The sequence below is a fragment of the Nerophis lumbriciformis genome, linkage group LG22 (assembly GCF_033978685.3).
Source record: "Nerophis lumbriciformis linkage group LG22, RoL_Nlum_v2.1, whole genome shotgun sequence".
NCBI classification, from domain to species: Eukaryota; Metazoa; Chordata; class Actinopteri; order Syngnathiformes; family Syngnathidae; genus Nerophis; species Nerophis lumbriciformis.
Window position 1 is genome coordinate 34,299,814 of NC_084569.2, and position 17,872 is coordinate 34,317,685.

The 17,872-nt window shown below is 36.5% G+C and overlaps 1 protein-coding gene across 2 annotated transcripts in view; it reads left to right on the forward strand.

The window, feature by feature from the left end:
- Positions 1–354: 354 nt before the first annotated feature.
- The window catches only part of tanc2a (tetratricopeptide repeat, ankyrin repeat and coiled-coil containing 2a), a 180,888-nt gene continuing 163,370 nt past the window's right edge, over positions 355–17,872 (forward strand). Inside the window, exon 1 of one of the 2 annotated variants that reach the window (XM_061973756.1) lies at positions 355–895. The gene's annotated coding sequence lies outside the window, so the exon portion shown is untranslated. The remainder of the gene's footprint in view (positions 896–17,872) is intronic. The other variant, XM_061973757.1, reaches the window with a different exon arrangement.

A 17,872-nucleotide genomic window follows, 5' to 3' on the forward strand; every position in this document is an offset into this window, starting at 1 on the left:
AAAAGACAGGGTATTATTTTAGAAAAATTAAAAAAAAACGCAGTAGATTGAAGCTGCAAATTTAAAGTGTTATGTGGCGAGAGACGACTGTAATACAATTATTTTATTACAAACAATATTTGAGTGAAATAAAGTCAAAAGTGCAAAATAAGTCGACAAAAGAAAAAAAAACTGCTATTGACTCATTCAAATTTTAATAAAACCCCTCCTCAGTTGTTTTGCATTTAACCGTATAAAGTATATAAAAAAAACTGAAACTGAACTGAAAGACCAGCAGCTGCCACTGCAATAAAGCCTGTTACATTGCGCAATGATTAATAACAATTATACAAATAAAGCAACAATGATACAAGAAAAATATGGTCATACTAAACAGTAATAACAGACCTATTTTTAATGCATGTCAATAATTTTTAGCATTGAAATATATGTATATGCAAATTATATGATGTCACATTGACCACATTGCTTGGTATCGGATCGACAGCGACGTTCGCCGTATCGCCCACCCGTAACTTCCGCCCAGCGACTCTGTTGTTGTCACGAGCAGGCCGCCGAGGCCACGCCCCTTCATGAATAATTCATCACCCTCCCTCCGCCAGCGCAGGCTCGTGCCAGAGAGGCTTCCCAGACGTTAGGCGGGCTCTACGTTTCACCGGTAAAACCCTCCGCCGCCGTACTATCGCCGCTCCCTCCGTCGTTAAAGGACATGAAAACACCCAGCAACGGCTGGGGCGTGGGAGTTGGCCTCCGGCAGGTTTTCTGCCGGTGTGTTTACCGGAGAAGACGCAGCGAGGGCTTGACATCACCCCGACCGTGACCGACCTATTATCTGCCATTAATGACGCCATTTGTATCCACGCTGGAGTGAAGACTAACACACAGGTGAGCCACGGTAAGTCTCTTCAAATTATTATATTCAATATCACCATAGCTATGTTTTTAATGCCGCTGAAATTATTATGATAGAAAACGGACATTCATTTTTTGAGTTTTTTTAATTTATTTTTTGTCATGTGTATTTAGCCCACTGACACATTTACAGTTACAACTGAAGAATAATACGTGTGTGTGTGTGTGTGTGTGTGTGTGTGTGTGTGTGTGTGTGTGTGTGTGTGTGTGTGTGTGTGTGTTCTTGGATTTCTTCCCTTCTTGAGACGTCAACAAGAAAAAGTACCTTCCATATGAAGTTAGTATCAATATTGCATCTATTAGAGAATGTCTCATTTGCACCCCTGGTGGTGAAATCTATCATAATTAGGGTGGTGCCCCCCCCAAAAATTGACTGTCACCATATGAAATAACAAGTGTGTGTAAAAATTTAAAGTGCTCCCCCTCTGGCCAACATATGTCATAACACGTGTGTGTAAAAAAATTGAAATGAGGGCGAAAATGTTGGTCAAAACTGATCAAAAAATTATTTAAGAAATATATAAATATATATATATTAACTAAAAGCAGTCTTTTTCTTACAATGTGTCAACTTTTTTTCTTATAAAATTGGGAACAATTTCTCATATTCTTTCTGTTTCTGTAATATTGCAATATTTTCTCGTAAAATTATAACTTTTATGTAAAATTATTACTTTTTAATTCAAAATGGCGACATTTGTCATATAAAATTCTGACTTATTACAATATTGCCAATTTTTTTGTTGTTCTTGTAAAATAGTGACATTTTTTGAGTAAAATTATGACTTTTGTCATAATTTTGCTAAGTAAAATTCCGATTATTATAATATTGCCAAAATGTTAGTTTTCTGATAAAATTGTGACTTTTGTCGAGTAAAATTACGACTCTTTTCATAAATTGCCAAAATTTTAACCCTTTCTTGTAAAATTGCGACTGTTATTGAGTAAAATTCCAACTTTTATCATAATTTTGATCAAATATTCAGTTTTTCTTGTAAAATTTTGACTTGCATTGAGTAAAATTATGACTTTTATTATATAACTACCAAAATTCTAAGTTTTTTTTGTGAAATTCCAACTCATTTTTCACAACTAGCTTTTTTATATCTGCATAGTATGTATATATTATTAATGTTGTAAATACAAATCTTTATATATCTAGAAAGGGTGGTCCTAAAGAGGTAGGCATTTTTTCAGAGGTCTCAAGAAGGTAACAAATACAAGAGTGTGTTTGTGTGTGTGTTCTGTGTGTGTGTGTGTGTGTGTGTGTGTGTGTGTGTGTGTGTGTGTGTGTGTGTTTGTGTTCTTGGATTTCTTCCCTTCTTGAGACGTCAACAAGAAAAAGTACCTTCCATATGAAGTTAGTATCAATATTGCATCTATTAGAGAATGTCTCATTTGCACCCCTGGTGGTGAAATCTATCATAATTAGGGTGGTGCCCCCCCAAAAAATTGACTGTCACCATATGAAATAACAAGTGTGTGTAAAAATTTAAAGTGCTCCCACTCTGGCCAACATATGTCATAACATGTGTGTGTAAGAAATTGAAAGGCGGGGGCGAAAATTTTGGTCAAAATTGATCAAAAAAATTAAATAAATATGTATATAGAGACATACTGTAATAACTTGAAGTAAATAATGAAGATTAAAAAGCAATTACCAACAAAACATTAAAATAAAATAAAAATATATATATTAACTAAAAGCAGTCTTTTTCTTACAATGTGTCGACTTTTTTCTTATAAAATTTAGAACAATTTCTCATATTTCGGTTTCTGTAATATTGCAATATTTTCTCGTAAAATTATAACTTTTATGTAAAATTATTACTTTTTAATTCAAAATGACGACATTTGTCATATACAATTCTGACTTATCACAATATTGCCAATTTTTTGTTGTTCTTGTAAAATAGTGACATTTTTTGAGTAAAATTATGACTTTTGTCATAATTTTGCTAAGTAAAATTCCGATTATTATTATAATATTGCCAAAATGTTAGTTTTCTGATAAAATTGACTTTTGTCGAGTAAAATTACGACTCTTTTCATAAATTGCCAAAATTTTAACCCTTTCTTGTAAAATTGCGACTGTTATTGAGTAAAATTCCAACTTTTATCATAATTTTGATCAAATATTCAGTTTTTCTTGTAAAATTTTGACTTGCATTGAGTAAAATTATGACTTTTATTATATAACTACCAAAATTCTAAGTTTTTTTTGTGAAATTCCAACTCATTTTTCACAACTAGCTTTTTTATATCTGCATAGTATGTATATATTATTAATGTTGTAAATACACATCTTTATATATCTAGAAAGGGTGGTCCTAAAGAGGTAGGCATTTTTTCAGAGGTCTCAAGAAAGTAACAAATACAAGAGTGTGTGTGTGTGTGTGTGTGTGTGTGTGTGTGTGTGTGTGTGTGTGTGTGTGTGTGTGTGTGTGTGTGTGTTTGTGTTCTTGGATTTCTTCCCTTCTTGAGACGTCAACAAGAAAAAGTACCTTCCATATGAAGTTAGTATCAATATTGCATCTATTAGAGAATGTCTCATTTGCACCCCTGGTGGTGAAATCTATCATAATTAGGGTGGTGCCCCCCCAAAAATTGACTGTCACCATATGAAATAACAAGTGTGTGTAAAAATTCAAAGTGCTCCCCCTCTGGCCAACATATGTCATAACATGTGTGTGTAAGAAATTGAAAGGCGGGGGCGAAAATTTTGGTCAAAATTGATCCAAAAAATTAAATAAATATCTATTTATATAGAGACATACTGTAATAACTTGAAGTAAATAATGAAGATTAAAAAGCAATTACCAACAAAACATTAAAAAAAAATATATATATATACAGTATATATTAACTAAAAGCAGTCTTTTTCTTACAATGTGGCGACTTTTTTCTTATAAAATTTAGAACAATTTCTCATATTTCGGTTTCTGTAATATTGCAATATTTTCTCGTAAAATTATAACTTTTTTATGTAAAATGATTACTTTTTGATTCAAAATGACGACATTTGTCATATAAAATTCTGACTTTTATCACAATATTGCCAATATTTTGGTTGTTCTTGTAAAATAGTGACATTTTTTGAGTAAAATTATGAAGAAAAATTGAGATTGTTATTATCCATCCATCCATCCATTTTCTACCGCTTGTCCCTTTTGGGGTCGCGGGGAGTGCTGGAGCCTATCTCAGCTGCATTCGGGCGGAAGGGGTACACCCTGGACAAGTCGCCACCTCATCACAGGGCCAACACAGATAGACAGACAACATTCACACTCACATTCACACACTAGGGCCAATTTAGTGTTGCCAATGAACATATTTTTTTCAAATAAGTCAACATTATTCTCAGAAAACTTTACTTTCTTTGATTACTAAAAATTTATGTATTCTTGTAATATTTTGACGTGTTTGTTTACTTAAAAGCCATAATATTAACGTTACCTAACATTTTCTTAACCCAAAAAGTATGACCTTAATAAGGTACAATAATAATATTGCCAAAATGCTAGTTTTCTGATAAAATTGTGACTTTTGTCGAGTAAAATTACGACTCTTTTCATAAATTGCCAAAATTGTAACTCTTTCTTGTAAAATTGCGATTGTTATTGAGTAAAGTTCCAACTTTTATCATAATTTTGAACAATGTTCAGTTTTTCTTGTAAAATTTTGACTTGCATTGAGTAAAATTATGACTTTTATGACGGCGTGGCGCAGTGGAAGAGTGGCCGTGCGCAACCCGAGGGTCCCTGGTTCAATCCCCACCTAGTACCAACCTCGTCATGTCCGTTGTGTCCTGAGCAAGACACTTCACCCTTGCTCCTGATGGGTGCTGGTTAGCGCCTTGTATGGCTGCTCCCTCCATCAGTGTGTGAATGTGTGTGTGAATGGGTAAATGTGGAAGTAGTGTCAAAGCGCTTTGAGTACCTTGAAGGTAGAAAAGCGCTATACAAGTACAACCCATTTATCATTTATTATTTATTTATATAACTGCCAAAATTCTAAGTTTTTCTTGTGAAATTGTGACCTTTTTTTGTGAAATTCCTACTCATTTTTCACAACTAGCTTTTTTATATTTGCATAGTATGTATATATTATTAATGTTGTAAATACAAATCTTTATATATCTAGAAAGGGTGGTCCTAATGAGGTAGGCATTTTTCGGAGGTCTCAAGAAGGTAACAAATACAAGAGTGTGTTTGTGTGAATGTGTGTGTGTGTGTGTGTGTGTGTGTGTTCTTGTATTTCTACCCTTCTTGAGACGTCAACAAGAAAAAGTACTTTCCATATGAGGACCGGTGAACAAGTTAGTACCGAAATCATGGTCCCAGTACGGAAACAATATTGCATCTATTAGAGAATGTCTCATTTGCACCCCTGGTGGTGAAATCTATCAAAATTAGGGTGGTCCCCCCCAAAAAATTGACTGTCAACATATGAAATAACAAGTGTGTGTAAAAATTTAAAGTGCTCCCCCTCTGGCCAACATATGTCATAACACGTGTGTGTAAGAAATTGAAATGCGTGCGAAAATGTTGGTCAAAATTGATCAAAAAAATTAAATATGTTCAAACCCCATTTCCATATGAGTTGGGAAATTGTGTTAGATGTAAATATAAACGGAATACAATGATTTGCAAATCCTTTTCAACCCATATTTAATTGAATATGCTACAAAGACAACATATTTGATGTTCAAACTCAAAACTTTATTTTATTTTTGCAAATAATAATTAACTTCGAATTTCATGGCTGCAACACGTGCCAAAGTAGTTGGGAAAGAGCATGTTCACCACTGTGTTACATCATCTTTTCTTTTAACAACACTCAAACGATTGGGAACTGAGGAAACTAATTGTTGAAGCTTTGAAAGTGGAATTTTTCCCATTCTTGTTTTATGTAGAGTTTCAGTCGTTCAACAGTCCGGGGTCTCCGCTGTCGTATTTTACGCTTCATAATGCGCCACACATTTTCGATGGGAGACAGGTCTGGACTGCAGGCGGGCCAGGAAAGTACCCGCACTCTTTTTTTACGAAGCCACGCTGTTGTAACACGTGCTGAAAGTGGCTTGGCATTGTCTTGATGAAATAAGCAGGGGCGTCCATGTAAAAGACGGCGCTTAGATGGCAGCATATGTTGTTCCAAAACCTGTATGTACCTTTCAGCATTAATGGTGCCTTCACAGATGTGTAAGTTACCCATGTCTTGGGCACTAATGCACCCCCATACCATCACAGATGCTGGCTTTTCAACTTTGCGTCGATAACAGTCTGGATGACACGATGTCGAATATTTCCAAAAACAATTTGAAATGTGGACTCGTCAGACCAAAGAACACTTTTCCACTTTGTATCAGTCCATCTTAGATGATCTCGGGCCCAGAGAAGCCGGCGGCGTTTCTGGATGTTGTTGATAAATGGCTTTCGCTTTGCATAGTAGAGCTTTAACTTGCACTTACAGATGTAGCGACCAACTGTATTTAGTGACAGTGGTTTTCTGAAGTGTTCCTGAGCCCATGTGGTGATATCCTTTAGAGATTGATGTCGGTTTTTGATATAGTGCCGTCTGAGGGATCGAAGGTCACGGTCATTCAATGTTGGTTTCCGGCCATGCCGCTTACGTGGAGTGATTTCTCCAGATTCTCTGAACCTTTTGATGATATTATGGACCGTAGATGTTGAAATCCCTAAATTTCTTGCAATTGCACTTTGAGAAACGTTGTTCTTAAACTGTTTGACTATTTGCTCACGCAGTTGTGGACAAAGGGGTGTACCTCGCCCCATAATTTCTTGTGAAAGACTGAGCATTTTTTGGGAAGCTGTTTTTATACCCAATCATGGCACCCACCTGTTCCCAATTAGCCTGCACACCTGTGGGATGTTCCAAATAAGTGTTTGATGAGCATTCCTCAACTTTATCAGTATTTATTGCCACCTTTCCCAACTTCTTTGTCACGTGTTGCTGGCATCAAATTATTTGCAAAAAAAAAAAAGTTTATCAGTTTCAACATCAAATATGTTGTTTTTGTAGCATATTCAACCGAATATGGGTTGAAAATGATTTGCAAATCATTGTATTCCGTTTATATTTGCATCTAACACAATTTCCCAACTCATATGGAAACGGGGTTTATATATAGAGACATACTGTAATAACTTGAAGTAAATAATGAAGATTAAAAAGCAATTACCAACAAAACATTAAAAAATATATATATATTAACTAAAAGCAGTCTTTTTCTTACAATGTGTCGCATTTTTTGGAGGTCTCAAGAAGGTAACAAATACAAGAGTGTGTGTGTGTGTTCTTGTATTTCTTCCCTTCTTGAGACGTCAACAAGGAAAAGTACCTTCCATATGAGGACTGGTGAACAAGTTAGTACCGAAATCATGGTCCCAATACGGAAAAATATTGCATCTATTAGAGAATGTCTCATTTGCACCCCTGGTGGTGGAATCTATCATAATTAGTGTGGTCCCCCCAAAAATTGACTGTCAACATATGAAATAACAAGTGTGTGTAAAAATTTTAAGTGCTCCCCCTCTGGCCAGCATATGTCAAAACACGTGTATGTAAGAAATTGAAATGCGGGCGAAAATGTTGGTCAAAATTGATCAAAAAAATTAAATAGATATGTATATAGAGACATACTGTAATAACTTGAAGTAAATAATGAAGATTAAAAAGCAATTACCAACAAAACATTTTTTTAAATTATATATATTAACTAAAAGCAGTCTTTTTCTTACAATGTGTCAACTTTTTTCTTATAAAATTGGGAACAATTTCTCATATTCTTTCTGTTTCTGTAATATTGCAATATTTTCTCGTAAAATTATAACTTTTTTATGTAAAATATTGAGTAAAATTATGACTTTTGTCATAATTTTGCCAAGTAAAATTCCGATTATTATCATAATATTGCCAAAATGTTAGTTTTCTGATAAAATTGTGACTTTTGTCGAGTAAAATTACGACTCCTTTCATAAATTGCCAAAATTTTAAGCTTTTCTTGTAAAATTGTGACTGTTACTGAGTAAAATTCCAACTTTTATCATAATTTTGAACAAATGTTCAGTTTTTCTTGTAAAATTTTGACTTGCATTGAGTAAAATTATGACTTTTGTTATAATACTGCCAACATTCTAAGTTTTTTCTTTTTTTGTGAAATTCCACTAATTTTTCACAACAAGCTTTTTTATATCTGCATAATATGTATATATTATTAATGTTGCAAATACAAATATTTATATATCTAGAAAGGGTGGTCCTAAAGAGGGAGGCATTTTTCGGAGGTCTCAAGAAGGTAACAAATACAAGAGTGTGTGTGTGTGTGTGTGTGTGTGTGTGTGTGTGTGTGTGTGTGCGTGTGTGTGTGTGTGTGTGTGTGTGTGTGTGTGTGTGTGTGTGTGTGTGTGTGTGATATTGCATGTTGATTTTTCCTCACACTGCTCAAGCCAAGCTGGTGGTTACCAGTTGTTTTGACAGGAAGCAAATCCTTTGTGAGGAAATGACGGGATTATCCCGGCCCGAATGATAACATACGCCCCTTCCTTCATCCTCAGTGCCTCTGAATATGTTGTTGTGTGTTCTCTAGCTATCTAGCTATCGTCATTATCAGTCCTTCTGTCACCTCTTTGTCTCTCCGTCCATCACACATTTACCTGTCCAATCGGTCATCAAAACATAGTCATCCAACCATCATCAACCTGTAGTCCATATATCAATCACGTCATCCATTGATTTATCCGTCCATCATTTAAAGATGATCATTTGTCAATCCGTCATCCATTTATCCAGCCTTCCGTATAACAGCCTTCCTACGGTACATTTACCAATCTATTCGTTCATTCATTCATTAATCTATTACCAACCGTCCAGCTGTATTCCATGTATTAAACTAGTTATCTTTACATCCTTTCATCAACCCATCTTTCCAAACATCCGTGTATCCACCCCATTATCAACATCCATCCGTCAACTACAGTGTTGACTTATCCGTCCATCATTCAAAGATCATCTTTTGTCCATCTGTCATATCCATTTATTTACCATTCATCGAAACATCGTCATCTGATTATCCACCATTCAGTACAGTATGTTTACCCGTCCATTCATTCAATAATTTAAACATTTATTCATTCATTCATTCATCCAACCATCACCAACCGTCCATCCGTCATCCATTGACTTATCCGTTTGTCCATCATTCAAACATTGTCATTTGTCCATCAGTCATCCATTTATCTACATCTATCCAAACACCATCATCTGACCATCCATCATAGGGTACATTTACCAATGAATTAATTTGTTCATTCATCCAACCACCACCGACCATCTACCCGTCATCCATTGACTTATCTGTTGGTCCATCACTCAAGCATTGTCATTTGTCCATCAGTCATCCATTCATCTACATCCATTTGAACACCTTCATCTGACCATCCATCATACTGTATATTTGCCAGTTATTTCATTCATTCATTCATCTTATACCAGCCGTTTATCAAATTCATTATTTGTCCATCGTTTTATCAATCGATCTTTTCAAAAATCCATCCATCCACACATTATCAAGAACCATCCGTCATCTATTGACTTATCCATCCATCATTTAAAGATACTCATTCGTCCATCCGTCATATCAATTTATTTACCATTCATCCAAACACCATCATCTGACCATCCGTCATACAGTACAGTATATGTACCGATCCATTCATTTATTTATACATTTATTCATTCATTCATTTAACCATTAACATCCGTCCATCCGTCACCCATTGACTTATCCGTTTGTCCCATCATTCATACATCGTCATTCATCCGTCAGTCATCCATTTATCTACCATCCATCCAAACACCATCATCTGACTATCTATCATACAGTATATTTGCCAATTCATTCATTCATTCATTCATTCCGTCCGGTTGTAGTCCATTGATCAAAGTAGTTATCTGTCCGTCCTTTTATCAAACCACCGTTCCAAAAATCCTTACATCCACCCATTATCAACATCCATCCGTCATCTATTGACTGAACCATCCATCATTCAAATATTATCATTCGTCCATGCGTCATATCCATTTATTTACCATTCATCCAAACACCATCATCTGACCATCCATCATAAAGTATATTTACCTGTTCGGTAATATATAAATTAATTTATTCATTCATCCAACCATCACCAAATGCCTATCTGTCATCCGGTGACTTATCCGTTTGTTCATCATCCAAACACCCATATGACCATCCATCATACAGTATATTTACCAATTAGGCAATTCATTAATTAATTCATTCATTTATTCGTTCATCCAACCTTAACAAACCGTCTATCAGTTTCTATCCATTGACTTATCCGTTTGTCCATCATTCAAACATTGTCATTTGTCCATCGATCATCCATTTATCCACCATCCATCCGAACACTCCCATCTGACCATCCATCATACAGTATATTTACCAATTAATGAATTAATTGATTGAATAATACATTTATCACCAACCATCCAGCTCTACTAGTTATCTATCCCTCCTTTTTATTCATCCATCTTCCCAACATCCATGTATCTACCCATTATGAACATTCATTGACCTATCTGTCCATCATCATTCGTCCATCAATGATACGGTATATTTTAGAGGTCGATACAATGATCGATTCTCCGATGCATCACGATAAGAACGTGGACGATTCATGAATCAATAGACAAATGTCCAAATATCGATTATTTACTTATGTAAACAAGGTAATACAGACGGTTCTAAAATGCGGCATTAATGCTAATGTTCTCTAAGCGTTCGTTTTAGTTTTGGGTACAACTAACCAAGGGAGAACTATTAGCTACCAGTCTTTTAACATTGTGTGTTACCGCGGACACACGGAGGAGGGAGAAAGAGAGGACAAGCTAAGCTAGCCGCGACGCTAACCTAACTTGAATGTGAAGTAGTGAAACAAGAAAATAATAAATGCGTTGTACCCTTCAATAGAAGACTATTAGGAACCACGTTACAGCAGAGAGTAACCAGCTAAGAAGAGGAATTCAGCAAATAGATTAATAAATCAGCCGTAGTTAGACAATGCACGTCTTTCAGCCGTCTTTGTCACATTCTGTGGTTTTAGAAGGCACAGCAATTAAATCAAGAATGCCTGATCGCCAAGTAGAAACATTTTTTTTTTTTCACTTAGCAGGCTACTACAGTTCTCCTCTATCTATTTTTCCTGCACTGCAAAAACTGAAATCTAAGATGAAATATCTCAAATAAGGGTGATATTTGCTTATTTTCTGTCTGATAAGATCATTCTTCTCACTAAGTAGATTTTATGTTAGTGTTTTACTTGTTTTAAGGGTTTTGGTCCTAAATGATCTCAGTAAGATATTACAGCTTGTTGCTGAGATTTGATGACCTATATTGAGTAAAACATGCTTGAAACTAGAATATCAACTGTTGCAAAGCTGTGTCATTAACACTCACAAGTATAAAACTACTTTTTCAAAGTAATCATTTCTTACTTCAAGCATGAAAAAAAAAATCATGATGCCGAGCGCATATCATTATGTCAAGATAATGGCACTAGCATTCACTGAATTTAAGAATATTTTTCAACATATTGAGCAAAAAGGTCTCTTTTTTTTCTACCAAGAAAAGTGCACTTGTTATTAGTGAGAATATACTTATTTTAAGGTATTTTGGGGTTCATTGAGGTTAGCTAATTTTACTTGTTTCGGAAAGTATTGACAAGCCAAATTTTCTTGTTCTATTGGCAGATAATTTTGCTTAGTTCAAATAAAATACCCCTCATTTTTGTATTTTTTTCCCTTGTTTATGAACACTGACTTTTTGCAGTGTGCATACATCAGTAGCAAAATAAGTCATTTAGACATATAATTAAAACTAATAAATACATGTAATACATTTAGAATATATAATATATTAATAATACACCGTTCAATAATATTCAATATAATAATTGTAGATATATAAATAACCGATTTATAATCAAATTGAATTGTGAGGTGCCCAAAGATTCCCATCTCGACATCTATCTTCTCATGCACTCATCTCTCCGTCTTTCATCCATGAATCCATCTTTCCATCCATCCATCCATTCATTCATCTACCATCCATCCATCCCACCTTTCATCCATTTATCTATCCATCATCAGCTGTCCAGCTATTATACATGTATACACTATATTGCCAAAAGTATTTAGCCACCCATCCAAATGATCATATTGCATAAATATAAATAGATATATAAATACATAAATATTCCAAAGTCAACTGTCTGCTTTATTATAAGAAAATGGAAGAGTTTGGGAACAACAGCAACTCAGCCACGTAAACTGACAGAGAGGGGTCGGCGGATGCTGAAGCGCATAGTGCAAAGAGGTCGCCGACTTTCTGCACAGTCAGTTGCTACAGAGCTCCAAACCTCATGTGACCTTCCAATTAGCCCACGTAGAGTATGCAGAGAGCTTCATGGAATGGGTTTCCATGGCCAAGCAGCTGTATCTAAGCCAGTATTTTTCAACCACTGTGTGCCGCGGCACACTAGTGTGCCGTGAGATCATCTAGTTTCACCTATTTGGGTTAAAAATATTTTTTGCAAACCAGTAATTATAGTCTGCAAATTATGTGTTGTTGTTGTTGAGTGTCGGTGCTGTCTAGAGCTCGGCAGAGTAACCGTGTAATACTCTTCCATATCAGTAGGTGGCAGCCGGTAGCTACTTGCTTTGTAGATGTCGGGAGGCAGCGTGCAGGTAAAAAGGTATCTAATGCTTAAACCAAAAATAAACAAAAGGTGAGTGCCCCTAAGAAAAGGCATTGAAGCTTAGGGAAGGCTATGCAGAAGAAAACTAAAACTGAACTGGCTACAAAGTAAACAAAAACAGAATGCTGGACGACAGCAAAGACTTACTGTGGAGCAAAGACGGCGTCCACAAAGTACATCCGAACATGACATGACAATCAACAATGTCCCCCACAAAGAAGGATAAAAACAACTGAAATATTCTTGATTGCTAAAACAAAGCAGGTGTGGGGAATAGCGGTCAAGGAAGACATGAAACTGCTACAGGAAAAAAACAAAAAAAGAGAAAAAGACACCAAATTAGGAGCGCAAGACAAGAACTAAAACACTGACTTTAAACTTTTTACTGTCAACTGTGTTTCGTTTTTTAATGATTTCTGCTGGTGGTGTGCCTCCGAATTTTTTCAACACAAAAAATGTGCCTTGGCTCAAAAAAGGTTGAAAAACACCGATCTAAGCCATACATCACCAAGTCCAATGCAAAGCGTGGGATGCAGTGGCGTAAAGCACGTCGCCACTGGACTCTAGAGCAGTGGAGACGCGTTCTCTGGAGTGATGAATCACGCTTTTCCATCTGGCAATCTGATGGACCAGTCAGGGTTTGGAGGTTGCCAGGAGAAAGCTACATTTCGGACTGCATTGTGCCGAGTGTGAAATTTGGTGGAGGAGGAATTATGGTGTGGGGTTGTTTTTCAGGAGTTGGGCTTGGCCCCTTAGTTCCAGTGAAATTAACTTTGAATGCTCCAGGATACCAAAACATTTTGGACAATTCCATGCTCCCAACCTTGTTGGAACAGTTTGGAGCGGGCCCCTTCCTCTTCCAACATGACTGTGCACCAGTGCACAAAGCAAGGTCCATAAAGACATGGATGACAGAGTCTGGTGTGGATGAACTTGACTGGCCTGCACAGAGTCCTGACCTGAACCCGATAGAACACCTTTGGGATGAATTAATACGGAGACTGAGATCCAGGCCTTCTCGGCCAACATCAGTGTGTGACCTCACCAATGCGCTTTTTGGAAGAATGGTGGAAAATTCCTATAAACACACTCCGCAACCTTGTGGACAGCCTTCCCAGAAGAGTTGAAGCTGTAATAGCTGCAAAAGATGGACCGACATCATATTGAACCCTATGGGTTAGGAATGGAATGGCTCTTCAAGTTCATATGTGAGTCAAGGCAGGTGGCCAAATACTTTTGGCAATATAGTGTATGTTAATTAGACATTAATGTCTCTATACATTAATGTGACCTTGTTTTGCATCATTGTGTTCAGCTGTGCACAAAAAAATACAATAAAACCATAGCTAGTAAGTTTGTTTCCCCCCCCCCCCCATGTGGAATATTGGGGCTAGGCCCTGCAAGTAATGAGGCATTTCTGTCTTCTTTTGCTACAGTTTGGTGTCGGAGATGTTCTTTTGACATATTTTGTCCTCAGCCCACCCCCACTGACTTCTGTTCCTCAACAGTGGCAGTGCAGATGGGTGTAATCCCTCGTTAATCTGCCTAACTTTGTAGCCCATAGTCTGGCTTTAGTGTTACGCTGATTAAAATCCCTCCCACCATGTCAGTCATTAGTTAATTAGATCACTCATGTGTGCTAATTAAAGGAGCAGGACAAAACACTCGAAGGGCCAGGCCTTTCAAATATAACGAGGGTTTTATTCAGCCTTGATTGTTGGCCAGTTCACTCCCACTGTGAGCATGATGAAGGGCTGCGATACAGTATATAGTCTCATAATACACACAATACCTTAATAATGGCAGAATTGGAATAATCCACAGTAACTGCAGTTTGAAAGCAGCAGCACTTTATATTAAATATGTCTGACTACATGTTCTGTAACAATGTTCTATTGCACAGTCCTTCATAAAGTGGTGTAATTAGGAGAATATAATTTTGACCATAGCAAAGGAGGGTTGTAGCAGTGCACTATCAAATCAATTATAAACGTATGATATAAAAAAGGTACATTTTGATGCTGCATAAACCAGCAAAGTGCAACCGGCTTATCTCGATGGCCCTCAAAACCGAAACCATTGCTCGAACTGTAGTTTGTTGACAGGGTTTTCCTCAAGTTTTCATATTTTTATTTAGATTCTTCTGTTCCCATTAGGGATGTCCCGATCCAGGTTTTTGCACTTCCGATCCGATACCGATATTGTTTTTGCACTTCCGATCCGATACCGATACTGACCGATACCGATACTGACCGATACTGGCCTATCCGAGCATGTATTAAAGTTTAAAGTTATTTAGCCTACTTAGTTGTCAGAATCATGTTGAAAAGGATTTTAGTACTCTTGATAACAACTAGCCAGCTGAATTAGGGGAGTTTGAATAATACACAATGGTTGGTAATAAGAAACTGACCTGTTTATTCAAGGATAAACACAAAATAGACAAAATTATACATGACAAACAGAAATGGCATCATTGAACTAGGGCTGGGCGATATGGCCTTTTTTTAATATTGCGATATTTTTAAGGCCATATTGCGATACACAATATATATCTCGATATTTTGCCTCAGCCTTGAATGAACACTTGATGCATATAATCACAGCAGTATGATGATTCTATGTGTTTTGATTGATTGATTGAGACTTTTATTAGTAGATTTCACAGTGAAGTACATATTCCGTACAATTGACCACTAAATGGTAACACCCGAATAAGTTTTTCAACTTGTTTAAGTCGGGTCCACTTAAATTGATTCATGATACAGATGTATACTATCAGATATATACTATCATCATAATACAGTCATCACACAAGATAATCACATTGAATTATTTACATTATTTATAATCCGGGGTGTGGAGGTGGGCGCCTGATGTAAGTGTCAAAAAGACAGCCAAAAGAGTTTGATATGAGAATAAATCTAAAGTTAAAATATAGGGTAGAAATGCACCCATTTGCAGGAAATGTAGTCTTGATTTTCAAAATTTTCTTTCAAGGCTTGCATGTCTACATTAAAACATTCTTCTTCATACTGCATTAATACATGCTACTTTTAAACTTTCATGCAGAGAAGGAAATCACAACTAAAAAAATCACGAATTTTTTCAGACGGTGTTGATGTGGAAATTTTTGCCTTGCATTTTGATGGTGTGGACGTGTGGCACCGAATGAAGATAAGCGTCTCGACAGACGTTGCAATATTTGAACAATGATGACGAAAACTGTTTTCTCTGTCGTGTCCGTGTGTCGAAAATTGTTATGCGCTTATTTTTTTTATTAGATTTTGTGCGTGGCATAGATTTGCCGTGCGCAGAGGACGTTTGAGCAGGCGCGCACCTTAGCGGCTGCGCTAGCATCACAGCTAACGTTAGCCATTCTGCTACCTCTCTGCTGGGAGAGGACGTATACGTATGTGACGTATGACGTGACAGTATGTGACGTATGTAAGAAGTTGCGCTTGCTGTCTGTGAGAAGGAGACAGAAGAAGGAGTGAGAAGAGCCTGTAGTGTAATGCCAGCAGCTAAAAGCAACTGCGTGAGAATCCAGACTTGTGGATGTGTTGAAGGTGTGCTGGAAAATGCGGAACGGAAATTAGGGAGCAGCAGAAAAGTGGAATGTATTATTTGAATCTGTGCGTTGGAAAACACGGACCGGAGTTTTTTTTTAAACTGGATCTGGATCGGCATTTTCCCATGCCTTGCCGATACGCATTTTTTGGCAAATATCGGCGGCCGATCCGATCCAAATATCGGATCGGGACATCCCTAGTTCCCATATGATACAGGAGCGATGGCAGTATTGTGGATGCATCTGAGCTGTGATTCAGGGGTTGGGCTTAGGGATGATGTTTGATAAGAAATTATCGAGTTCGAGCCCATTATCGAATCCTCTTATCGAACCGATTCCTTATCGATTCTCTTATTGAATCCAGATTTGTTGTTGTATATGGAAAAAACCCACAATATTTGGTTTAACAAAAGCTCACTTTTATTTCATAAGAAAAAAAATAAAAAATAAAAATTGACTGTTACTCCCTAAAAGAATAAAATAAATAAATATTGACTGTTGTTACCCAAAGTATATTAAGTGGGATTTTTCCAGAAAAACAAATATATACAGTAACACAAAAACAACCTGTCTCTGTGATCACTATAGGTGTATAAATAATAATATAGTGTTAAATAAAATCAGTCCCTTGGGCACAAAACTGAAAATAATACAGCTCTCCAAAAAGTGCACTTCTGCTGCTATTGGAACATACTAACTACACACACAGGCAGACAGCTAACAAACAATCCAAGACGTCTAATAAAGTTCCAAAGCAGATTAATCCATTTAGGCTCTTTATTTTTGTTGATCTTGCTTTGTCTTTTCCTATCTTTACATTTATCTTGCACTGGACTGTTTTTTTGTTTTTTTTAAACTGAAATACACACAATGACAAATGTATAAGCTATGTGATTCAATTAACATACTGAAATTTAAGACACAATATGTAAATATTAGCTTCACACAAATATACAGTACTATCATCAAACAAATACTTCTGAGTGTTGAAACTATTTCGATGGTGGAAATACAGGACTGGCAGCCATTTTATGTCCTCAAAACATCCATTGAAACAGTGCACAAAAATCGTTTTTCAATAAACATCTTAGTATCAAATTTAACCACTTTCCACCTTAATATTGAGTTACATAAACAAGTTAAACAGTTTATTTACAGTCTTATCTTTTCCAAGGCTTGTAAGAGCTAACACAACTTGTCTACTTCTCAATTGTCTCATGAACTGAACAGACGTCGCCAACCCGGAAGTGCCCAAACTAATGACGCGTAGTATTTTCATATCGCCACAAGGTGTCAGTAAGAGTCTACAATCAAATGGGCATAACATTGCCGTCCCACAGGGCATTTCCTGTGGGAAGGGATTCGTTTACAAGGATTCGAATAAAGAACCAACTCTTTTTCTTTACTATAGTGGCCTTGATAATGGGAACCGGTTCTCAAAAAGGGATTCGAGTCCATGGAATCGGTTCTTTTCTTATCGAACAACCGGGAGAACCGGTTTCGAACATCATCCCTAGTTGGGCTTTAAGGCGCAGTGGGGTTTGCCTCCTAACAGAGTGGTGTATAAAGAGAGAATGGCCAACTAAACGAC